At 39.9% G+C, this 26,154-nt stretch overlaps 1 long non-coding RNA gene across 1 annotated transcript; it reads right to left on the bottom strand.

Moving 5' to 3' along the window:
* Positions 1-3,600: 3,600 nt before the first annotated feature.
* Positions 3,601-16,234, bottom strand: LOC131812069 (uncharacterized). Its single transcript, XR_009346264.1, has 4 exons — positions 16,196-16,234; positions 11,073-11,242; positions 8,537-8,670; positions 3,601-3,875 (listed from the first exon to the last, which is right to left on the bottom strand). It is a non-coding gene; the product is annotated as an uncharacterized LOC131812069 (long non-coding RNA).
* Positions 16,235-26,154: the final 9,920 nt, after the last annotated feature.

Here is a 26,154-nt window from a genome sequence, read left to right as displayed (position 1 = left end):
AGCTTGAAATGAGTAATGGTTTCACTTTTTAAAAAAATTTTATTGCACTACTGGGTATTTACCCCAAAGATACAGATGTAGTGAAAGGAAGGTCCATCTGTACCCCAGTGTTTATAGCAGCAATGGCCATGGTCACCAAACTGGAAAGAACCAAGATGCCCTTCAATGGACGAATGGATAAGGAAGATGTGGTCCATATACACTATGGAGTATTACGCCTCCATCAGAAAGGACGAATACCCAACTTTTGTAGAAACATGAACGGGACTGGAAGAGATGATGCTGAGTGAAATAAGTCAAGCAGAGAGAGTCAATTATCATATGGTTTCACTTATTTGTGGAGCATAACAAATAGCATGGAGGACATGGGGAGTTAGGGAGGAGAAGGGAGTTGGGGTAAATTGGAAGGGGAGGTAAACCATGAGAGACTATGGACTCTGAAAAACAATCTGAGGGTTTGAAGTGGCAGGGGGTGGTGGGAGGTTGGGGGTACCAAGTGGTGGGTATTATAGAGGGCACACAGATTGCGTGGAGCACTGGGTGTGGTGAAAAAATAATGAATACTGTTATGCTGAAAATAAATAAATTAATTTTAAAAAAACAGGGAAAAATATTAATTATTTATTTATTTGACAGAGAGAGAGATCACGAGTACGCAGAGAGGCAGGCAGAGGGAGAGTGGGAAAGCAGGTTCCCCGCTGAGCAAAGAGCCTGATGCGGGGCTCGATCCCTGATGGTTCCTCTTTTGACCACATACTTCTCCCCCCACTTTTAAAAATTTAAAATCAGTTAATTAGCATGTAGTATATTATTAGTTTCAGAGGTAGTTTCATGATTCCTGTTGCATATAACACTCAGTGCTTATCACATCATGTGCCCTCCCCGATATCCATCACCCAGTTATCCCTTTCCCCATCCACCTCCCCTCTACAGCAACTTTCATTTTGTTTCCTGTACTGAAGAGTCTCTTATTTGACCACATACTTCTCAATGGTTGTTTAGCACAAACACCTGACCACTTATCTGTAGGGACCCATTAAGTTCTTGATCAAACCACCATGGTTTCTGGGTGTGTGTCCAGGGGTAGGTGTGTGACAGGGAGGGTAGGGCATTTTGCTTTTGTAGCTACACATTTTCATGGCAAGTATCTGTGATGAACACTGGACATGACCAGATCTGAACTCATTTCTTTGTAAACATGCTCTTTCTACTTATTTTTTATTTCAATAATTATTGTTACCTTTACCATTACTCAGACCAACTCCCTTTCTTTCATTTGCATTTTCTCATCTAATTAAGGAGTCCTTTTGAGTCTATATTTTTAACATTTCTCGTATTTATCCCTTATTTTCTTTCTATATCTACACCCACTATTGTTGATCAGACCCCTATTATTTCTTATCTGGATTATTGCCCTGGCCTCATAACTCCTCAGCCTCTTCCAAAATATTCTACATCTTCCTGCCAGATTAATCTTTTTATAAGCTCTATTCTGATTATATCATTTTTCTATTCAAAAACCTTCAGTAATTCTCCTTTGCTGGCCGAAAGTGTTCATATTCCTTTGCAAGCAAGACATTCAAGGCGCTCCATGACCTGATTCTAACCCAAATTTCCAGCCTTGTCTCCAGTGCTCTCCCTTACATAGTCTGTGCCCCAGCCAAACTGGACTGCTCACCATTTCTTAAGTGTGCACTAGTTTCTGCTTCCTTACCTTTTGCTCTTTTAAAATGATTCCCTTCAGTTAATAGCTTTTTTGATGTCCCCTTTGTTTGTCAAAACTCCCTCTTCCAAAGCTCTGCTCAAATACCTCCATGAAATCTTCTCTGATCTCCTCACAAAGAGGGAATGCCAATAAGACTCTACACCCCTCTCTTTTGGCCCTTGTGATATTTTACTTTGAATTGTAACAGATTTGGTATCAGATGACTTACATTTGAACCTGGGTTTTATCTTATTACTTTTGCATGATCTTGGTGCAAATCATTTAGCTTCTGTTTGCCTCCATTTTCTCTCGCATTGCAGAAGAATGAGTGCTTCCTCTATGTAACTCCCAGATTTATTTTAGATAGCAGATGGAAAGCTACCTGTTTAAGTTTTACAATCTAAGTTTATATTTTGTCGAATCTCCTCAACTACTTACCAAATTCCTGTAGCTAGGAAGGATAATTCATTAATTTTTTGTGGGTTTTATATATTTCAGATATTTAAAAAATGTTTATTGAGTGAATATCTTTAAAAATACAATAATTTGCCTTACAAAAGAGAACATCAAGAGTTATCTTAAGTGTATATCCTGCATAGATATTGATCCCTTTGGTGTAAACTTTCCCTTTTTCCATTTATTTAAGACTTCTTAATATACTTCCATGCTTCATTCTCCCTGGGGAAGAATCCTACTATCTGTTTACTTTTGTTTGGGCATCCCTTCAGTGTTGATAATTTGGTTCAGTTGTATCTTGAATTCTTTGAGAAACAATTTTTTTTTCTTGGTATTGATTTTTTCCCCCCAGTCTGCATGCAATTCTAGAGTGCTGTGACGTGGGGAACTTAGATCTTATCATTCTTGTACCCAAGATATACCCCCCACCACCCTGCCAAATAAATGAAGAGAAAAAGTAAAGGATTTCATGAAAATCCAATTTCTTATGAAGGAAGTGATGCTTCTTCCTTAATGCCCCAAAGGCTTATTGAAGTGTGAGGGTAGAGGTCTAGGACTGAGACATGGTATGCATATAATTAGTACTTGCCCATGTAGCCTGACCTGCTTTTTGGTCCCTTAAGATGATTGCCCAACTTGTTTGTTACTCTTTATTTTTCTCTTGCATTCCTCCCAATGTCCGTGGTCCAGGTGCTCTGCCTTAGAATGATCCAGCAGTCAGAAACCAATGAGACCCACAGGGGAAGGGAATGTTGAAATGTTGAATAGACAACAGCATAGAGGTCCTTTTGAGAGGGTGTCATTCAGTACAAAATGTTCATTCAGAAAAAAACGAGAAGTCACTGTGTTTGTTTCTGTGATTATACCATTGAACAATCCAGCCAGGAGACCCATATTCCTGTTCCTGGCCTCTAAAGAGAAGGAAGGTGCATTCCTTCTCCCCTGGGAAAAGAGCTTGTTTGGGTTACGTAAGTGGCAGTATAGGATTAAAGAGTGACATAATTCCTTCTTGGAAGAGTCTGGCTGGATTTTTGTGCCATTTTCGGAAAGTGAGGGTGATGCACTATGAATGACAGACTGCTCGGAAAGAGAACGATGGAGAAACCTCTTAATCCTTTTGAGTTTTATCCAGGGAGGACCCAGAGGGCAGAAGGCAGCCTGGGCACTACTGTGCAAGTTCCTGTGAATAATCCTGACATGGAAAATGTGTGCCCGGACTAACCTCAAAGCAAAATTGTCTGTTCCTGTAGAGACTGCATACATTTGGATGGAATCTTAGTCCCACAGATTGTTCCGTGGAATAATGTTCCATCTGGTCCTGAGTTGAGGAAGGGTGTTTCATGAAAAGAAGAGGAAAAACCACCAAGGAAAGGAGTGTCAGAAGCTGTTGAATTAAGGAAGCTTTTTATTTACAAAAGACTCCTTAAAATGGCCTCAGGTATTCCATGCAGTTAGTGGTTGGAGGATAAACTCTGGTGTCCACCATGTTTTCTCATTTGGCCGTGCTGACTGAGAGCGCCGTGGCAGACTGCGGTAATGTGGTATAGAGTTCTGAATTCTCCCTCTGCTCCCCTCCTCACATACTCTTACTCCTGGCTTTCAGGGAGAGGATGTTCTGCTCCTTCATCTTCTCTTCCTAATTCTAGCGGGTTCTCTTTCTTACCTGTCACCTACTTTGTTTTCTGTTGCTGTTGTTGCTTGCAGCCACGTGCATCTAAATAAAAGTAAATATATTTCTGACAAATGTGTAAGTGATAAAAAGATCAGCCTCCTGATTTCTAAAGTCCACGCAATGGTCAATTAGTTTAATTCTCTGTCAGGCTGATAGAGGCTGGATCCTGGAAAGGACCAGCTTTCTTTTCCAAGAGACCCACTTTGCCCCCACAGACTAAGGCTGGGTACCTAAGCTGAGAATCTCCTATAGGTCAGGCTTCTGTTATATAATGGTCCTTTCTCAGAGCTTTTATCCAGTGTCTTTTTATTTTATTTTTTTAAAGATTTTATTTATTTGGCAGAGGTCACAAGTAGGCAGAGAGGCAGGCAGAGAGAGAGGAGGAAGCAGGCTCCCTGCTGAGCAGAGAGCCCAATGCTGGGCTCCATCCCAGGACCCTGAGATCATGACCTGAGCTGAAGGCAGAGGCTTAACCCACTGAGCCACCCAGGTGCCCCTCCATTGTCTTTTTAAATGAAGACTAGACATAAGAGGAACTGATTGAAAATGTTTGTGATACCACCCCCTACTGGAAAAATGTCTCAGTGTAGGATTTGTGGGAATGTATTTTGAATTCTAAGCAATTCAAGACCATGAACTGGGGAAAGAGCTGGAATGGGGGCAAGAATGCTAGTTTTAGCTACTTTTGGATCTCTCTCTCTCTCTTTTTTTTTTTTTTTTTTAACTTTTCTGTGCTCAGTTTACTTCTTTAATCCTTTGAGATGTCCCGGACCTTGGTCTCTGGTCTGGGGAAGGGACCTTGGTCTCTGGTGTGGGGAAGCAGAACTGCATGCCAATTCCTCTTGGCTCTGGTACACATCCACTGTTCACCAGAAGCCCACGTGGGGTCACTTATTTGCACTGAAAACAGATCTGAATGAAGGGATATCTGTCCCTGTCCCAATACCTCCATGTCTAACACGTGATCAGGGAGCTGTATGGAATGGAAAGGTCTTCCTGAAAGCCAGGCTCATCACTGCCTAGTGATTTAATTCAAGAGCCTGGATCATAAGTTGGACTTGACGTCGAACAGCTAAGCCAAGGCTGAGAGTTGGCCTGGGTGTGCTGTGCTTGCCATGGGCTGACCTAACCAGCAGGCGTGCTGTCATGTCTGGGTCATCTGCTGTCGCTGGACAGCTCCCTGTGGGAGGTCCAGGGGGCGAGCATTGCAAGAGTCTAGACAGGAGGTGACAAACATGTTGACCTTTGGGATGAGATTGATCTCTGTATTTCTTGACAGGAGGCCTTTCCAGAAGGAAGCCTCAGGAGGAACAGCCTAGGAGCTTCATCATTTGTGAGTGGGATCAAACCTATGTATCTGCTCCACCCAGATCAGAATGCCAAAGAGTGTTTCTCAAGGGTTTTTTTTTTTTTTTTTTTTTGGCTAAAGGGTAATGTTTATTTACTTCATCAGTTTTCCTACAGTGTTCACTTAGGGCTTCAAGAGTGGAATATTTGCTGAGAAGGGAAAAGAACTTGCTTTAATGGTATATTAGTTCTGAGGCCAACTCTAGGAAAGGTGCTTTCCCACGTGCTACTTCATTTAAACCTCATAAAATGTTGTGAAATTTGTATCATTACGTTCCTGTCAAAGAGGAAAGTTAGAAGCTCAGAGATGATCAGACCTTGCCCTAGGCTAGGCCATGTAGTAAGTAGTCAGTAAGGTCAGATCGGAGCCTCAGTTTATTCTGATGTTATGCCACGATTCCTTCTTGGGGTCTGGTTTTCCTGCCATATTGTGGATGATTTCAGCTCCTCCTAGAACTTCGGGGGTTATCAAAATGTTAAAGTAATTTGAAAAATAGACTTTTGCTTCTCTTCCAATCATCTAATTTTCAGTAAAATGAAGTATGTTTTCTGATTTTGTAACCATTTGGTTATGCCTGAAAAAGAATAGAGCTTGTTCAGTGAAAGAGGTGAAGTAGGAGCTGGTCTAGACTAATCGGTCCTAACACGCATTTCATGGGACAGAATGGACATTCTCCACCCAAAAACATTTGGAAAACTTGGCAGAAATGTCTCCTTCATGAAGAGTCATGTACTGGATTTGCATTTTGTTGAAACCCAAGATTTTGAAACTTAATGGATCATGCAACTTTATCCCCCCTAGAAAATGGATTCATATCACATGGGACTAAATGCTTTGGGGGCTCCAATTTGCAGACACTGGTTTGCATTTTAATGGTAGTAACACTTCCCTGGATCTAGACTAAAAGACTTTATAACTTCATTCAGGCAATGAGAATAGGATTAATTATCTAGGCTTTTAGCTACCTTTCTGTGGCCAAGGCTCTGAGCTACTAGCAAATGCAAGGACAATCCCAAACAGCTTGAGAACTATTTGAATACTACTTTGAAGAAGAAATAGACAAGGCTGTACATACAGTCTTCTAACGTGTATGGTCTGTGTTTCCTTATATCCTTAAGCCCAAACCATTGCACAGATCATCTTTTTTTTTTTTATTTTTATTTTTATTTTATTTTATTTTTTTAAATTTTTTATTTTTTATAATCATATATTTTTTATATACATATATTTTTATCCCCAGGTCTGTGAATCACCAGGTTTACACACTTCACAGCACTCACCAAATCACATACCCTCCCCAATGTCCATAATCCCACCCCCTTCTCCCCAACCCCCTCCCCCCGGCAACCCTCAGTTTGTTTTGTGAGATTAAGAGTCACTTATGGTTTGTCTCCCTCCCAATCCCATCTTGTTTCATTTATTCTTCTACCCACTTAAGCCTCCATGTTGCATCACCACTTCCTCATATCAGGGAGATCATATGATAGTTGTCTTTCTCTGCTTGACTTATTTCGCTAAGCATGATACGCTCTAGTTCCATCCACGTTGTTGCAAATGGCAAGATTTCATTTCTTTTGATGGCTGCATAGTATTCCATTGTTGCACAGATCATCTTTCTTCTATTTATTTCCATTCTCTTTCCTTTATTCTTCCTTTCTCCCTTCTACCCCTTCTCTCTACATCTGATCAAATCTACAAGTCCTGTTTGTCTAGACAAATCTGTGGGCAGGGATATGATGATAATACTTGCACAGACAACTCTGAATCCAAAAGTCTTTAACCATCCTCAAGCCGAACGTCACGTACATTAGACTTGTCGAATTAAAAAGAGATTCCCATTCAGATTCACCAGGGTTTGTGGGTTAACAAAACCGATCCTGGTTAGAAGTGAATTTGAGCCACTCTCTCATTCGGTGACCTATCAGATTTAGGCCACCCCTCCAGTTACTTATTTTGGATTTGTTGGTATGTTGGGTAGTACACCAGAGATTCTTTTTGTTTGATTTTTAAAGATAATTATATCTATATAAAAAAGGAGATTTCAAGGCTAGACGGAATTCTGTAAGCATATACACTACTTTGGTTGCCTCAAGGCATTTATTGATTTGTTTTACAATAAAACATTTCACACAGACTGCCTGCTTAAAGGGGAATGAGATGTGATTCAAGGATTTCCTTTAAATTTGTTAGGAGGAGACTGAAATTTTATTTTTATTTGCTCTCATAAACAAAATCCAGTCTCCCAGACCTTCAGTCCAGCACTTAGAAGAGTAAGTCCCTCTGAAGGGACTTTGAGACAGCTTAACTTCTCCAGTGGGAAGCTTAATGAATGCGCCACCCAGGCATAACCTGGCATTTCTGTAAGATTGGTAGAAGATCTGGGTTCAGAAATATTTCACAACCAGGATTGCAACAGACTTTTAAATAGGAAGAGGAAACAAATGACCTATCTCTTGACTGCTTCTCCTGCTCTGAAGATAATTTCCCTATAAGGCAGGGGAATAACCTGGTCTTGAAGAAAGATTTGGAATTTGGAAGAGTGTAGGGCCTTTACCTGCAAGCATTTTTCAGAGGACTTTGAAACTGATTGCTCCGTTTGCATTATCAAAGCAGAAACTTCAGGTTCAGAAAAAAAGCTAGATTCTGTTTGCTTTTTATTCTCCTTGTGTTTTAACAGCAAGTTTTCTTCCTTACTTTCTAAGGAGTTTGTTGACACAGGGATGCAGATCACTACAAAATGAGGCAACTGCAGCAGGGACAAACAAAGTCTAAAAAATATTTGCACTCTGTGGTAAAGCTCAGATGATCCCTGATTTGGGGCAGCCCAGAAGCGATATTAGTTTTCACGACATTAAGGAGTAGAAAGGAGTGGTGTCCCCCAGAATCAGTTAGAGTATTTTCTAAAAAGGCTGCTCTTCAGAGTAGAGCAAAGGAAGCTCCAGTTGATGCTAGAAGTAGGGTTTCAGTTTCATGTGAAACTGAAGCACACATGAGGGCATGGCAAGAGCCAGTTCTTTTTACTGAAGTGTAATTAACATACGATGTGATGGTAGTTTCAGATGTGCAATAGAATGATTTGGCAATTCTATACACCGTGCAGTGCTCATTGTGAAAACTGTACTCTTCACTCCTTTGATCATTTTCCCCATTCTCCCACCCACCTCCCTTCTGGCAGCCACCAGTTTGTTCTCTAAGAGTCTGTTTTGTTTTGTTTCGTTTTGGTTTTGGTCTGCCTTTTCTCTCTCTTCCTTCCTTTTTTCTTTCTCCTTTCTTGTCTTCTCTTCCCATCTTTTCTTTCTTCCACATATGAGTGAAATCCTATGGTATTTGTCTTTCTTTGACTTATTTCACTTACCATTATACTCTGTAGCTCCATCCATGTTGTTGCAAATGGCAAGATTTCATTCTCTTTTATGGCTGAAAAATACTCCGTTGTGTGTGTGTGTATCTATTCAGCTTATTCTTTGTCCATTTATCTTATAAAGGGCTCTGGGAAAACAAAACAGTGACATGCGAACAATGAAACTGGACCACTTTCTTACACCGTACACAAAAACAAACTCAAAGCGGATTAAAGACCTAAGTATGAGAGCTGAAACCATAAAAATCCTAGAAGAAAATGTAGGCAGTAATTTCTTTGATATTGACTATAGAAACATTTTTCTAGATATGTCTCCTCAGGCAAGTAAACAAAAGCAAAATTAAACCATTAAGTTGACACCCAAACAGAAAGCTTTTGCTCGGCAAAAGAAACAATCAACAAAATGAGAAGGCAAACTACTGAATGGAAGAGATATCTGCAAATGATATATCTGACAAGTATTTAAAATATATGAAACTCAACACCCGACCCCCCCCAATAATCCAATTAAAAGTGGGCAGAGAACATGGACAGTCATTTCTCCAAAGAAGACCCTTAGATGGCCAAGAGATGCATGAAAAGATGCTCAACATTACTAATCATCAGGGAAATGCAAACCAAAACCACAATGAGATATATTACTTTGCATCTGTCAGAATGGTGAGAATCAAAAAGACAATAAGTGTTGGTGAGGATATGGAGGAAAAGGAACCTTCGTGCTTGTTGCTAGAATGCAAACTGTTGCAGCCACTGTGGACAGCAGGATGAAAGTTCCTCAGAAAGTTAAAAATAAAGATGGTTTTTAAGTGCAATTATACTGCTTGGGTTCAAATCTGGGCTTCACCATCTGAGCGTGTAACTTTGAGCTTCTTAAGCTCTCCTACTTCAGTTTTCTCATTTGTAAAATGGAATGAATAATAGAACTACCCAACCCATTGGGTTTTAGTGGGCTCGGCAAATGTGTGTTAGCCTGAAAGAGAAGACTCTGAGTAGATGATTTCTCTTATAACTTTATTATTAAATGATTTGATATGATCTCTATGGTCTGTACTACATATTTTGTGTCCCTGGATGAGTAAGGAGTGGGAGTTACTACCATGTCAACTGAATTAGTGATTCAGTTATTCAATCACTTTTAGTAAGTAGCTACTGTGGGCCTGGTACTATACTGGGATTGGGAATATAGCAATGAACATAGAAATCAAGTCCATGTCCTCATGAAGCTTACTGGGAGGATAATCAATGAACACATTAATAAATACATATTTCACACGCTGCTAAAATCTTTGAGGTAAAAAAGAGAAATGACTGGAGCATTCCACTTTAGATTGGCTGGTCAGGCAAGGCCTCTTTGAGGAAATGTTATATATAAGCCAATATCTGGCTTAGGAGACAATGCAGACGTTCAAAGATCTGGGGACGAGGGAAACGGAACTTCAGAGGCAAAGACTTGAGAACAAGTAGGAGTTTGAAATGTTTGAGCAATAGAAAGACCATGACCAGGACTGGGGCAGAATGAGCAAGGAGGATGTAAGGAGAAAGAGTCAGAATACAAACCCTGAAGTCCGCCTGAGAACTTCTGCTTTTATTCTATAATGGTCCTAATAAAATGACTGTAGTCCTTCACAAAGCTAAATGATGCTGTGGAGCTTCCTTAGGAAAGTGAAATGTGTTTGATTGTTTTCTGAGCAGGGGAAAAAGTTTTTCATTGGTCTTTCTCTATTGATATACATTTTATGTGCAGTCAGTTACAGATAGAGGTTAAGCTTTTGTTCAATAAGTAAAGTGAGACTTTAAGAACCATTCCACCTATGGCCTTAGCTGTATCAGACAGAACTAAGCTTTAGACTAGTGTTTTGGACCCATGCTTACTTCCAACATGCTCTCCCCTGTCCCCGCCCCAACCATGAAGATTCTAATAGGTCCTTGGGTGAGGAGAGAGGAAGTCAGTTCATTTATTTTCCTTATCCCTATTAAGAAAAACAATTGGGATTCTCCATACTGTCATCAGCTGAGAAGATGTTGTCCAGTTGTCCTATAGTTTGTAATACATAAAAATGTAGAATTTTCAAAGATAAGATTGTGCTATGGTTTTTTTTTTCCACACCACATCCAACATCTACCTGGTTAAGCTTCCATGATTTATCCCACTAAGAATCGTTTAAATACTGCACTAAGTTTGATGTTGTACTATCGTATGTCCCCTCACATATCTAAGGAAATCAGTCCTATGGAATCAGAACATTGCAGAAGGATCAATGGGGGTGATATTTCTAGGCTAGTGTTAGGAGACCCTCGCTCTACACCCAGTTTTGTGTCTATCCCCTTAAATAACCTGAGCATGTCATCTGGTCCCTCTGGCTCTGTCCATCACCCCATTCTTCAACTCACAGAATGTGAACATTGTATCAGCTTATTAGTAAGATTTCTTTCCCATGCCAACATTCACCCATAAAATCAGCTTATAGCCAAAGAGAGGCAGGAAGGGTTCTAGACAATTGTGAGGGAGGAAAAAAAAAATCACTCTTACCTGATTCTTCCATTCTTTTCTACCATCGCAAAGGCCCAAAGCCCAGAATATGGTACTTTTGACGTCATCCAATGAATGGAAAAGTATTCTAGAGAGCAGTGAGCTTTCCTGGGCCCTTAAACACATATGATGCAGGTGGTAACCATCTTCATCTCTCTAAAGAAGCTTGTCTGCAAGAAGTTTCATATATATGGAGGGGTCAGAACTGAGTGCTTTTTGCTTTGAAGTTATGTGTCATCAAACCCCTCAAAACTCCCCAAATTTCTTCCTCCTCCTTCCCACATCACATTTTCTTTCTATCTTATCTCTAACTTTAGCAAACTGCTAATAATGATTGTGGTTCAGTTCAGTGGGTATCCAGCCATACTGATGGATGAACATGATGGCGGTGATCACTGTTGAGATGGAAGCTGGTCTGAGAATGTTAGGATGCTGTGTCGAGACCCGGGTCAGCTGGTGTGCATGTCCACCCTTGGAATAAAAATAGGTTTGCCAAAAAACACATTCTTTATGCTACAAGTAAGCCATTTCCTCTTCTGTCACTAGTCACTACACTTCATAATATTGATTACATTTTTCCTAGTCATTTTAAGGTGGTCTCTATTATTCACTTATCTAGCTTTATTGAGATATAACATTGTGAGTTTAAGATTACAACATAGTGACTTTATTATGTATATATTGCAAAATGGTTACCTCATTAAATGATAGTTAACACATCTATCACCTCTGATAGTTAAATTTGTGTGTGTGTCTTATCAAGACCTTTTAAAATCTACTCTCAGCAACTTTCAAATTACATGTGCCATACAGCATTGTTAACTGTGGTCACAATGCTGTACATTATATCCCCAGAACTTACTTATTTTGTAATTGGAAGTTGGTACTCTTTGATGTATTCACTCATTTCTTCCCCTCCCCCGGCAACCACCCACCTGTTCTTTGTTTCTATGACTTTGTTTTTCTTAGATTCTGTATATAAGTGAGATCATACAGTGTTTTTCTTTTGTCTGACTTATTCACATAGCAAAATGACCTCAGGTTTCATTCATGCTGTTGTAAGTGGCAGGATTTTTAAGGCCGAATACTGTTTCATTGTGTATATATCCTACTTTATCCATTCATCTGTCAGTGGACACTTAGGTAGTTTCCATGTTTTGGTGTTGGAAATGATGCTGAAATGAATGTAGGGCTATAGATGTCTCTTCAAGATAGAAATTTCATCCTTGTTGGAGATAAATCCAGTAGTGGAATTGCTAGATCATAGGGTAGTTCTGTTTTTATTATTATTATTAATTATTTTTTTGTGGAATCTCCATACTGCTTTGTGAAGGGGGTGCACCAATGGACAAATTCAGCTGGTCAATTTTATAGTTAGTTTTTTGATGTTTAAGATCAGGTCAGGCTACTTTTGTACTGTGGCCCAGATGGTTCAGGAAAGCAAACCCCATAGTAAGGGCATTTACTCAGGACTGCCCTCTTCCTGTTGATTTGTAACTTGCTCAGATGTTTCTCATCTTCCTGGTTCTATGTTTGGATGACATCAGTCTCCATCCAGTCAGAAACCTACTGCTGGGCATCTTCTGGTTGTGGTGGAGGAGGATGTCAGGCAGATTTGTATGGCAGAGAGACAGATTTCCCAAGTTAAGCATGAAAATAATTCATTGTGTTTTCTAGCTACTGTGCTACATATTGGTATTTTTTTAATTTTTGATTTTATTTTTTAATTTTTCAAAATAATTATTTTTTATTTTTTATTTTTTATAAACATATATTTTTATCCCCAGGGGTACAGGTCTGTGAATCACCAGGTTTACACACTTCACAGCACTCACCAAAGCACATACCCTCCCCAATGTCCATAACCCCACCCCCTTCTCCCAAACCCCCTCCCCCCAGCAACCTTCAGTTTGTTTTGTGAGATTAGGAGTCACTTATGGTTTGTCTCCCTCCCAATCCCATCTTGTTTCATTTATTCTTCTCCTACTCACTTAAGCCCCCATGTTGCATCACCATTTCCTCATATCAGGGAGATCATATGATAGTTGTCTTTCTCTGCTTGACTTATTTCACTAAGCATGATACGCTCTAGTTCCATCCATGTTGTCACAAATGGCAAGATTTCATTTCTTTTGATGGCTGCATAGTATTCCATTGTGTACAAAATAATTTTTTATTTGTTTATTAACATATAATTTATTATTATCTCCAGGGGTACAGGTTTGTGAATCGCCAGGTTTACACACTTCACAGCACTCATGATAGCACATACCCTCCCCAATCCATAACCCCACCACCCTCTCCCTGCCCCCCTCCCCTCCATATTGGTGTTTTTAAAAGGAAGTTTTAAGAGAAGAAGAGCTATTATACTGGGTCACTTTAATCTTAAATTCTTCTATTAGTGCATGAAGCATGGGCCTGGAAACAACTCTCTAAAACATGAGTCAAAGCTCTTTGCCCAGATCTAGCTCCGTGAGACCTGGACATTTCTAGTAAAATGAGCATTTTATTATTACCTCTCTATTTACCTGCCATACTTTCCAGCAGATGACTTGCCCCACTTTAGTATTACCATTCTTTCTTTCTTTCTTTCTTTTTTTTTTTTTTAAAGATTTTATTTATTTATTTGTAAGAGAGAGAGCCAGTGAGAGCGAGCGCAGGCAGATAGAGTGGAAGGCAGAGTCAGAGGGAGAAGCAGGCTCCCTGCGGAGCAAGGAGCCCGATGTGGGACTCGATCCCAGGACGCTGGGATCATGACCTGAGCCGAAAGCAGCTGCTTAACCAACTGAGCCACCCAGGCGTCCCTACCATTATTTCTTTCAACAATTTCACATATCAGAAAAAACATTGTAAAATTTTACAAACCAGTTTCTAAGACAAAGCAGAGGCACTGGAGGATCACTTGAATTTCCTTATGGCCAAAGGCAGGAAAATAACCAGGTAATAAGGAAGCACCAAACAAAACAAACGTAAAGAATTCATTAGCTCTGATATGACTTTCTCTGTTGATGGAAATAAAACCTTAAATAGGTTCAATTTCCTGACTCTAAAATCATCATGAGAATGTTTGTGACTTGCCTATAAAAGAGATATCTTTATTTCCAAGAGCTATGATGAAATACGTAACAGAAATGGGCTAGAACTATTTGTGACATAAAAACAGATTTCAAAATCTAGGGTAAAGGGGTGCCTGGGTGGCTCAGTTGGTTAAATGTCATACTCTTGATTTTGGCTCAGGTCATGATCTCAGGGTCATGAGATTGAGCCCCATGTCAGCGCAGGAGCTGCTTAAGATTCTGTCTCTCCCTCTGCCCCTCCGCCTCTAAAATCTAGGATGGAAGTATCTTTAAGGTTATGTATGTATGTTTTATATATGTATGTATTATGTTATAATACAATGTTGCTGAGATGAGTAGAGGGGTAATGGCAAATGTCAGGGTTGATAAGACTGTAAAGGACCTGGAACACTAGATTAGAGATGCTTTAACTTAAGTTCTGGAGTTAAAGAATGCATTCATTCATCATTCCTTCATTTATTGCAGCAGGTGTTGAGATGTGCTGCCTGAATACTGCCTTTCAGAGCTAAGGTCTCAATTCCCCAGTTGCCCTGAGTGTGAGCTGCTGATGCATCACAGCTCAGGGCTTCTGCAGGACTTGTTCTGGCTGAAGGGAGATGCCTTCCTTTAAATTATTTCCTACCTGCTCCCTGGGGACAGCCTGCTTGCAGTGACTGGTCTGTGTGGAACTACAAGGCTGAGCCCTTCTGTGTATCCATTGGGAGCATCTCTGACGGGGCCATTCTATCTCAGCTGCCTCTGGCCCACTCTACTCCTTTTACCAGATTACACGTGTTTTTCCCAAGACCACTCCTGGTAAACCTTCAGAGCACAAATCTCTGTTTCAGGTCTGCTTCCCAGGTACAATGACTTAAGATATGTGTCAAGCAATTTTGAGCACCTATCATGTGCTAAGCATGGTTCTAGACATTAGGAATACTGGGGAATAAGACAGAAAATGTGTTTACCCTCAGAGGGCTTGCCTTCTGGAAGAGGAAGTGGGGCTGAAAATATACAAAAGAAAATGTGGTGATGAATGTTGTCAAAGACATAAAGCTACAGAAAATGTTTGAGATGGTTGCTGGGGTATGTGTGTGTGTGTGCGCGTGCACAGGTTTTTGGAGGAGTCCATTTCTGCTGAGAAGCCTGAGTAATAAGGAGCTCAGAGGACCTAAGAAACAGTGTTCAAAGCAGGTGCAAAATGTTCCTTTGGTCACCCACATTATGCTTACTGATGGGGATAGGCAAAGAAAGCCTTCTAGGATTTGGCTCCTGTCCATCTTCCCATATTTACCCCCCCTTTCTCCAGATCACAGCCCTCCAGGGTCCTTGGATCACTTTCTTGTCTTTCTCCCCCGCCCATCTTTTCATCCTAAGGAAAGCTAAATTAGGTTTATGTATTTTTACAGTTTTATCGAGAAATAATTAACATATATCACTGTATAAGTTTAAGGCATACAACGTGATGGTTTGGTTTACATATATTGTAAATGATTTACCACAATAGGTTCAGCTTGCATCCATCTTCTCATATAGGTACAATAAAAGGAAAGAAAGAAGACTAAAGGAAAAGAAATATTCTCTTTGTGGTGAGAAATCTTGGGGTTTGCTGTCTTAACAACTTTCCTATGTATCATACCACAGTGTTAGCTGTAGCCGTATGGCACATTATATCCCCAGTACTTATTTATCTTATAATTGAAAGTTTGTACCTTTTGACCAGTTTTCTCCAATTTCTCTTCCTCCTGCCCTCACCTCTGGTAACCACAAGTCTGATCTCTTTTTTGATGACTTTTTAAAAAAGTGATTTCGTATATAAGTGAGGTGGTACAATATTTGTCTGACTCATTTCACTTAGCATAATATCTTCAGAGTCCATCCATAGTGTTACAAATAGTAGGAATTCCTCGTTTTTTATGATTCGATTATCTCACTGTAGATATATACCGTAACTTTTCTATGCATTCATCCATCAGTGGACACTTAGGTTGTTTCCATGTCTTGGCAATTGTAAATAATGCTGCTATGAACATTGGGGTGCAGGTATCTTTTTGTTATTGTTGTTACCTTTGGATGTATTCCCAGAGCAGAATTGCTGGATCATATGTTAGTTCTATTTTAATTTTTGTTGGCGGGGGCGGGGGTGGGGTGGAATCCTTGATACTGGTTTCCATGGTGGCTATACCAGTTTACAATCCCACCAACGGTGCACATCCATGCTGGCATTTCTTATCTCTTCCCTCTTTGGTAATGGCCATTCTAACTGACAAGAGTGGTATCTCATTGTGGTTTTAATTTGCCACAATTGGCTTTAACAGCACAACCAGTGCTGTTGAGCATCTTTCTGTGTGCTTGTTGGTTTTTCATGTATCTTCTTTGTAGAAATGTCTATTCCTCTTCTTTCTCCATTTTTAAATTGAGTTATTTGGTTTTTTTGATACTGACTTGTATGAAATTATAACTCCTTATCAGATACATGGTTTAAAAATATTTTTTTCCCATTCTATAGTTTGTCTTTTCAGCTTATTCATGGTTTCCTTTGCTTTGATTCCACTTATTTATTTTTGATTTGGTTTCTTGTGCTTTAGGTGTCATATCCCAAAAATCATTACCAGACCCACATCCAAGAACTTTGTTCGTATGTGTTTTTCCAGGAGTTAAATCTTGCAATTAAATCTTTACTTTGAGTTAATTTTTTTGAGTGATATAAGATATGGATCCAGTTTCAGTCGGTAATTTTTAAATTTATTTTTAATGTTTACTTGTTTGTCTAGAGATCATGACCTGAGCTGAAACAAAGAGTCAGATGCTTAACCAACTGAGCCACCCCGGTGCCCCCCTCAATTTATTTTATTGGTATCTTGTAGTTTTCAGTGTAAAGATCTTGTACTTCCCTAGTTAAATTTATTCTTAAATATATTTTAGTTTTGATGTAATTGTAAATGGGATCAATTTCTTTATCAATTTAACAGAAAATTTATTGTTAGAAACACTACTAATTTTTAAAAATATTTTTATTAATATATATTATTTCTTCAGGGGTACAGGTCTATGAATCATCAGTCTTATACAATTCACAACACTCACCATAGCACATACCCTCCCCAATGTCCATCACTCTGCCACCCTATCCCTCTCCCCGCAAACCACAGCAACCCTCAGTTTGTTCCCTGAGATTAAGAGTCTCTTATGGTTTGTCTTCCTCTCTGGACCCATCTGGTTTCATTTTTTCCCTTCTTACCTCCCACAACCCCCTGCCCTGCCCCTCAGATTCCCCATATCAGAGAGATCAGATGATAATTATCTTTTTCTTTTTTTTTTTTTTTAAAGATTTTATTTATTTATTTGTCATAGAGAAGCGAGAGAAAGCACAGGCAGACAGAGTGGCAGGCAGAGGCAGAGGGAGAAGCAGGCTCCCCACCAAGCAAGGAGCCCGATGTGGGACTCGATCCCAGGACGCTGGGATCATGACCTGAGCCGAAGGCAGCCGCTTAACCAACTGAGCCACCCAGGCGTCCCAGATAATTATCTTTTTCTGATTGGCTTATTTCACTTAGCATAATACTCTCTAGTTCCATCCATGTCGTTGCAAATGGCAAGATTTTGGTTTTTTTGATGGCTGCATAGTATTCCATTGTGTGTGTGTGTGTGTGTGTGTGTGTGTGTGTGTGTGTGTATGTATCACATCTTCTTTATCCATTCATCTGTTGATGGACATCTAGGTTCTTTCCATAGTTTAGCTATTGTGGACAACTGTTGCTATAAACATTCTGGTGCACGTGTCTCTTTGGATCATTCGTATCTTTTGTGTAAATACCCAGTAACACTACTAATTTTTGTATGTTAATTTTATATCCTTCAACTTTACTGAATCCATTAATTAGATCAAGCAGTTTTTTGATTGAGTCTATGGGATTTTCTACATATAAAATCACACCATCTACAAATAGAGACAATTACCCCCTTTTCCTTTCTAATTCTGATGGCTTCTGCTGTTTTGATCGCTCTAGCTAGGACTTCCATTACCATGTTTAACAGAAGTGGTGAGAGTGGGAATTTTTGGTTTATTCCTGATCTTAGGGGAAAAGATTTTATTTTTTAAATTTTTTAAAAAAGATTTTATTTATTTATTTGACACAGAGAGAGATCACAAGTAGGCAGAGAGGCAGGCAGAGAGAGAAGGAAGTGGGCTCCCTGCTGAGCAGAGTGCCTGATGCGGGACTAGATCCCAGGACTCTGAGATCATGACCTGAGCCGAAGGCAGCAGCTTAAGCCACTGAGCCACCCAGGCACCCAGGGGAAAAGATTTTTATCTTTTACTTTTGAGTATGAAGTTAGTTATGGGCTTATTATGTTTGGCCTTAATTATATTGATATATGTTTTATCTATGCCTAATTTATTAAGTGTTTTTATCATGAATAGATGCTGAATTTTGTCAAATGCTTTTTCTGTGTCAGCTGAAATAATCCTACAGTTCTTTTATTTCTTTCTGTTAATGTGATGTATCACATTGATTTGCATATGTTGAACTCTCCTTGCATGCCAGGGATAAATCCCACTTGATCATGATCAATAATCCTCTTAATGTGCTGTTGAATAAAGTTTGCTACTGTTTTATTGAGAATTTTTACATCTATATTCATAAGAGATATTGGTCTGTAGTTTTCTTGTCTAGTATTCTTTTTGGTTTTAGTCTTGGGATAATGGGGCTTCATAAAATTAGTTTGGGATTATTCCCTCTTTTTTCTGGAAGAGTTTGAGAAGGATAGGTGTTAATTCTTCTTTAAATATTTGATAAAATGCACCAGTGAAGCTTTCTCATCCTGGGCTTTTCTCTTTAGGAGATTTTTAGTTACTAAATAAGTCTCCTTACTAGGAACTAGTCTATTCAGATTTTTTATTTCTTCCTGATTCAGTCTTGGCAATTTGCAAGTCTATAAGAATTTTTCCATTTCTTTCAGGTTGTCCAGTTTGTTGGTGTACAGTTGTTTCATTTTCCATTCTTAAGCCAGCTTGTTCTGTCTTTAGGGCATTATGCTTTAAGTTCCACTTGGATGTTTTTCTACCATCTCTATCCAAGTGGCCCATTTACTGCTCACACTATTGCTCAGATGAAACCACTCCCAAGAGACCTTCTCTGACCAGGTCTTTTGTTTGCCATCACATCTCCCATATTACCCCACTTAACTGGCTTTATCAACCATTTACTCTACTAGAATATATGGCCTGGAGGAATAGATACTTCTTACGTCTTCTTAAAAAAATCTAGAAACTTTATGCTGAGTTACAGGTTCTGTTCTAGGTACTGGGGATAGGACAATAAAGAAAACAATACAAATCCTCACCCTTCTAGATCTCATGTTACAATAGGAGAAGACCTGTAATAAAGGAGAAAATGAGAGAAATATATTAGATGGTGATTTGTGCTGTGGAAAAAAAAAGCAGGAAAGGAGGATGGAGGCTCTGTTGGCAGGGGTTGCTGTTTTAAGTGGAGTCAGGGACAGCTTCAGTGAGGTGACATTTGAGGGCTGAAGTGAGGGAGGAAGCATGTCAGGAAGCTGTCCAGTGAGGAGGGAGCTCTGTATGCAAAGGAAAGGTGACATAGACCCTTGATAAAACATGGTTTAATTTAAGAAAGGCTAATTAATTCTCTTCGTCCTTGTTCTCTGTTGTGTGACTCGTGGCTTACAAGATCAGTGGACATTCCAAATGAAAGTTCTATTTCTTATGATAGCTTGCTTCACTGTTCAGGATGGAAAATCAGTTCTCCGTTCCAGGACTTGCTGCTGATCACCTTTGCAGGTTGCTCATCCTAGGGTATCCGGAAAAAAACTATTTTGTCTTCTTTGTGCCTATTTCTGGAAGACCATTCAAAGGCAGGCCCTCCTAATAAAATTTGTAATGAGATCACCTCAAATAGCACATTCTTTTTAATATCGTAGACTCAGTTGCTGAACATGTAATGTAAAATTCAGTCTTTCTCCTCCTCCCTTCTCAACCACCAAGTATTTCTGAAAGGACATCATTACTCTTTATTTGTTGAATGCAAATAAGACAATAAACGATATTCTCAAACTTTATGGGTTTCCCTGACTTCCCTATTTCAACCCTTCCTTGTCAGTGGCTTAGGGGTGTATTTGCCTCTGATGAAAAAGTCCCAGAGTTTTTCCCTGGATGTATTATAGCCAGATTGATAAAGTAGGTCTGGAAGGTTCTGGAATCCCTGTTATAGGATAAATAGTGGGAGAAATAGGAGGGAGGACCGAGAAAAGACTCCACAGACCTTCTACAAGTACTTGAAGGTCTTACTTGGGATGATACTATAGTTTTTTAAATTTTCTACTGGGATGCAGAATGAGGACAAAAAGTTGAAATCTGTGCCCAGCCATATTTTAGCTCAACAAGAGGAGAATCATTCTAAAAGTCGTAACATTCCAATAGTGGAATCATTTGTTTCTGAGGTAATGAGTTTCCCATTGCTGAAAGCATTCAATTTGAGGCTGGATCACTGAAAAGTTTTCAAGCATTCAAATCTACTGGTGATCTGAAGGAGTGTTTCTGTATTAGATGTTGAGTTGAGTAAGATGAACTCGTTAGTGCTAACCTTTTCCGGTTCTATGATATGAGTTCAAGACTATGACTCAGTTTATTTTGGGGGTTAATTTATGAGTGGAAACTTGAAGGATAGGGCTAATGGTCTTGCCAGTCTCTCTTTGTGGAAGGACCTCAAGTTACTGAAAGGTGACATGGCAAGATGAATTGAATGGAAGAATGTCCCTTTCATATCTGCCTGAGACAGTATACCACCCATCAGCCAGAGAAGTGAAGAAAGTGGGGCTCACCAAGCAGCAGGGTACCCAAGAGGGCAGTAAGTCTTGAGCAGAGACTTGTGTTCTTGCTGCCTCGGATTGCTTCATCTTCTTGCATGACAGGAAGGTGATATCATTTTATGGGAAGACTAGCACCCAGAAAAAGAACAAGATTCCCAACCGTCTGTCTTTTAAAAATGGTGTATTGACACAAATTTAATTTTACAGAACCCTGATCTCATCAAGTTTAATTTACAGAAGGATAGAATGGCACTGTGGGAAGAGCCTTAGAGGTTTGATCTCAGGACCCCCACCGTGGTGGATTTATTACTGTTCAGTCACTCTGCTTCCCTTCAAGGGGGAGGTGTATACTTCCCTGGGGGCTTGCTTTTGGCCACTAGAGCATGAGTACAAGTGGCTGATGGCATTTCTGGGCAGAAGCTTTAAAAACCCAGTTTGTACTTCACTCAACTCTCTTTTCTCTTGGCCTCAACACTGACCAGTGGTCCCAGCACTGCTTCTTCATCCCCCTGGGCTGCAGAATGAACATGAGGGAGAGGAGAGCCAGAGCTGGCTGTGATAGTCACATTGCAAGAGTGAGGAAACAGCTTTTGTGGTAAGCTGCTGAGATTTGGGGGGATTACTTGTGAGTATGACACACTGAGAACCTCTTGACTGGGACAGAAGCTTTGTGAGAGCTAGGAGATAATGGAAGTCTGTTAATGATCATAATGCTCATACTAATAGTTAATAATAGTCGATTCTTTCTATGTATTAGGAATTGTGTTCGGCACCTTCTTCTTCACAGCCACTTAATGGAAACATGTATCGTCATTTTTTAAAGATTTTATTTATTTATTTATTTGGGAGAGAGATAGCAAGCATGAGTGGGGGAGGGTGGACAGTGAGAGAGGGAGAAGCAGACACCCTGCTGAGCAGGGAGCCCACTGTGCAGCTAGATCTCAGGATCCCAGGACTTTGGGATCATGACCTGAACCTAAAGCAGATGTTTAACTGACTGAGCCACCAAGTGTCCTGGAAACACGTATTATTAGTGAGAAACTGAGACAGAGAGTATACGTAACTTGCCCAAGATTACACAACCGGTGAGTGATGGAGCTTGAATTTGATATTGGTTATGACCCAGGCTGGAATCCAGGCTCTCAAGTGGTTTCCTGAGTTGTCATTCCTCCTCTTCCTCTGATTCTCAAACTTCTCATCTGTAGTGAGGCTTTGCATCACTTTTTTTCCTCCTCATGATACAGTTATGAAGAAAGGCTTTCTGGTTTTTCCTCTTCTTCCCGAGATAGTGGAAGCAGAACTAAAAACAGATCCCAGAAGGTTGCCAGCTGTGGGACATTTACACTAATAAGTTGCCCTTGCTTGATCTCTTTCCACCACACACAGACATGGTGTCTCTAGCATGGCTCTGGTAAGATGGAACACCAGGCTGAGTGCTGGCTTCACAGCTCGATTATGCCAGGGCCCTGAGAAAAGTCACATGGTCTCAGTGTTTTGGAGATGGTTGGGTCTAAAGGGATCAAAGGAACTTGTCTTCCCTTATGGTGTGAATGGAAACATGAAGCACATAGGGCGAGCTCTCTAGAAAAATCCAACAAACAGCCTGGTTTGGTTGATTCATGAAACAGTAAGTGGATTGGGAAATGTCACAACAAGCCACAAATAGCCACAGAAATGGCTGGGCATAGCTTTTACCCAGCTTGTTTAGATATCATGTTCTTTCTGAAACAGTCTGAAAAATACACCATACTTGGAATTTTTAAAGCCCTAGGGAGACAGTTGAGAGGCTACTGTTTTTTGCCCCTAGCAACCTATGTTTCTTTCCTCACAAACCCGACTCTTTCCTTGTTTTTTTTTGTAGAATTACTATGTATATATGGAGTTTTATTTACCCACAGTGAAAATGATTTGGTCCCTTCTAAGCAGGAGTTTTTAATCTTTTTATGATTAATCCTATTTTTCTTTTAGTTTTTTGGAAGATAGAATTGCTAGGTTGGGTTCAAAGTCAGAAAAATTATCTATCTATCTGAATAATATGAAATGTGAGTGGGGTGTGTGTGTGTGTGTGTGCGCGCACACGCACGCGCGCACACGCACACACGCATGCATGTTGGGGGTGGTGGGAGAGAAAAATGTAAGTATGACATTCATTGAGCCTTTGTTGATCCTTTTTTTTTTTTTTAAGATTATATTTATTTATTTGACAGAGAGAAATCACAAGTAGACGGAGAGGCAGGCAGAGAGAGAGGGAAGCAGGCTCCCTGCTGAGCAGAGAGCCCAATGCGGGACTCGATCCCAGGACCCTGAGATCATGACCTGAGCGAAGGCAACGGCTTAACCCACTGAGCCACCCAGGCGCCCTGTTGATCCTTTTATAGGGGAAGAATTTTCAGCTTTCTCCAAATAGGTATACCAGTTGTGGTTGTTCTCTTGCTGTTCTTCTTCTGTCTCCTCCTTTCATCCTTCTTTGCCTTTTTCTTTTCTTCTTCTCCTTCCTCTTTGCCTTCTTTTTAGTTCTTTTTTAAAAAAGCAATATAATCACAAAATTTACTCATCTTAACCATTTTTAAGTGTACAGTTCAGTGACATTAACTATATTCACTTATCTCCAGAACTATTTACATCTTGCAAAACTAAGTCTCTGTACTGTTAAATGATAAGTCCCTGTCCCCCTGCCCCCAGATCTGGGCAATCACTATTCTTTTTTTTTTCTTCTTAAAGATTTTATTTATTTATGTGACAGAGCGATCACAAGTAGGTAGAGAGGCAGGCAGAGAGAGAGGCAGAGAGAGAGGCAGAGAGAGAGGAGGAAGCAGGCTCCCCACTGAGCAGAGAGCCCTACTCAGGGCTTGATCCCAGGATTCTGGCAGAGGCAGAGGCTTTAACCCACTGAGCCACCCAGGCACCCCAGAAATCACTATTCTACCTTCTGTCTCTATGAATTTGATGACTCTAGGATGTGTGATCATATAGTATCTGTCCTTTTGGGAATGGCTTACTTCACTTAGTGGGATGTCCTCATGGTGCATCCATGTTATAGCATATATCAGAACGTCCTTCCTTATACACCAACAACAAGACAGAAGGAAAAGAAATTAAGGAGTCAATCCCATGTACAATTGGACCCAAAACCATAAGATATCCAGGGATAAACCTAACAAAAAAGGCAAAGAATCTATACTCAGAAAACTCTAGAATGCTCATGAAAGACATTGAGGAAGACACAAAAAAATGGAAAAATGTCCCATGCTCATGGATTGGAAGAACAAATACTGTGAAAATGTCTATGCTACCTAGAGTAAGCTGCACATTTAATGCAATCCCTATCAAAATATCAGCAACTGTTTTCAAAGAAATGGAACAAATAATTCAAAAATTTGTATGGAATCAGAAAAGACCCTGAATAGCCAGAGGAATGTTGAAAAAGAAAATCACAGCTGGTGGCATCATAATTCCTGACTTCCAGCTCTGTTACAAAACTGTGATCATCAAGACAGTATGGTACCGGCACAAAAACAGACACGTAGATCAATCAAACAGAATAGGGAATCCAGAAATGGACCCTCAACTCTATGGTCAACTAATCCTTGACAAAGCAGGAAAGAATGTCCAATGGAAAAAATATGGTCCCTTCAACAAATGATGTTGGAAAAATTGGACAGCCACATGCAGAAAAATGAAACTGGACCATTTCCTTAAACCACACACAAAAATTGACTCAAAATAGATGAAAGACCTCAATGTGAGACAGGAATCAATCAAAATCCTTGAGGAGAACACAGGCAGCAACCTCTTTGACCTCAGCCCCAGCAACTTCTTCCTAGAAACATTGCCAAAAGCAAGGGAAGCAAGGCAAAAATGACCTATTGGGACTTCATCAAGATCAAAAGCTTCTGCACAGCAAAGGAAGTAGTCAACAAAACCAAAAGACAACCAACAGAATGAGATAAGATATTTGAAAGTGACCTATCAGATAAAGGGTTAGTATCTAAAATCTCTAAAGAACCTATCAAACTCAACATCCAAAGAACAAAGAATCCAATCAAGAAATGGGCAGAAGACATGAACAGACATTTCTGCAAAGAAGACATCCAAATGACCAAGAGACAAATGAAAAAGTGCTCAACTCGCCCAGCATCAAGGAAATACAAATCAAGACCTCAATGAGATACTACTTTACACCAGTCAGAATGGCTAAAATTAACAAATCAGGAAACGACAGATGTTGGCAAGGATGTGGAGAAAGGGAAACCCTCCTACACTGTTGGTGGGAATGCAAGCTGGTGCAGTCACTCTGGAAAACAGCATGAAGCTTCCTCAAGAAGTTGAAAATAGAGCTACCCTAGGACCCAGCAATTGCACTACTGGGTATTTATCCCAAGGACACAAATGTAGTGATCCGAAGGGGCACATGTACCCCAGTGTTTATAGCAGCAATGTCCACAATAACCAGACTATGGAAAGAGCCTAAATATCCATCAACAGATGAATGGATAAAGAAGATGTCTCACACACACACACACACACACACACACACGCAGGAATATTATGCAGCCATCAAAAGTGAGATCTTGCCATTTTTTTTTATTATTAGTATTTTCTTTTTTTTAATTTTTAATTTTTATAAACATATATTTTTATCCCCAGGGGTACAGGTCTGTGAATCACCAGGTTTACACACTTCACAGCACTCACCAAAGCACATACCCTCCCCAATGTCCATAATCCCACCCCCTTCCATTTTCAACAATTTTTATTATGTTAAATAAAAAAGGTCAATCAGAGAAAGACAGTCATCATATGATGTCACTGAAATGAATTTGAAAAACAAGACCAAGAATCATAGGGTGAAAGAGGGAAAAATGTAACAAGATGAAACTAGAGAGGGAGACTATTCATAAAAGACTCTTAATCTCAGGAAACAAAATGAGGGTTGCTGGAGTGGAGGGGTGTGGGAGGAGTGGGGTAGCTAAGTGATGAACACTGAGGAGAGTATATGCTATGGTGAGCACTGTGAATTTTGTAAACTGATGAATCACAGACCTGAACCCCTGAAACAAATAATACATTATATGTTAATAATTTTAAAAAAGGGAACTTCCTTCCTTTTTAAAAGTTGAGTAATATTCCATTGAACTTTTATGCCATATTTTCTTTATCCAGGCCTCTGTGAATGAGCACTTGCATTCCTCCTA

Source organism: Mustela lutreola, chromosome 12, assembly GCF_030435805.1.
Source record: "Mustela lutreola isolate mMusLut2 chromosome 12, mMusLut2.pri, whole genome shotgun sequence".
Classification (NCBI taxonomy): domain Eukaryota; kingdom Metazoa; phylum Chordata; class Mammalia; order Carnivora; family Mustelidae; genus Mustela; species Mustela lutreola.
This window is presented reverse-complemented; position numbering and strand designations above follow the sequence as displayed.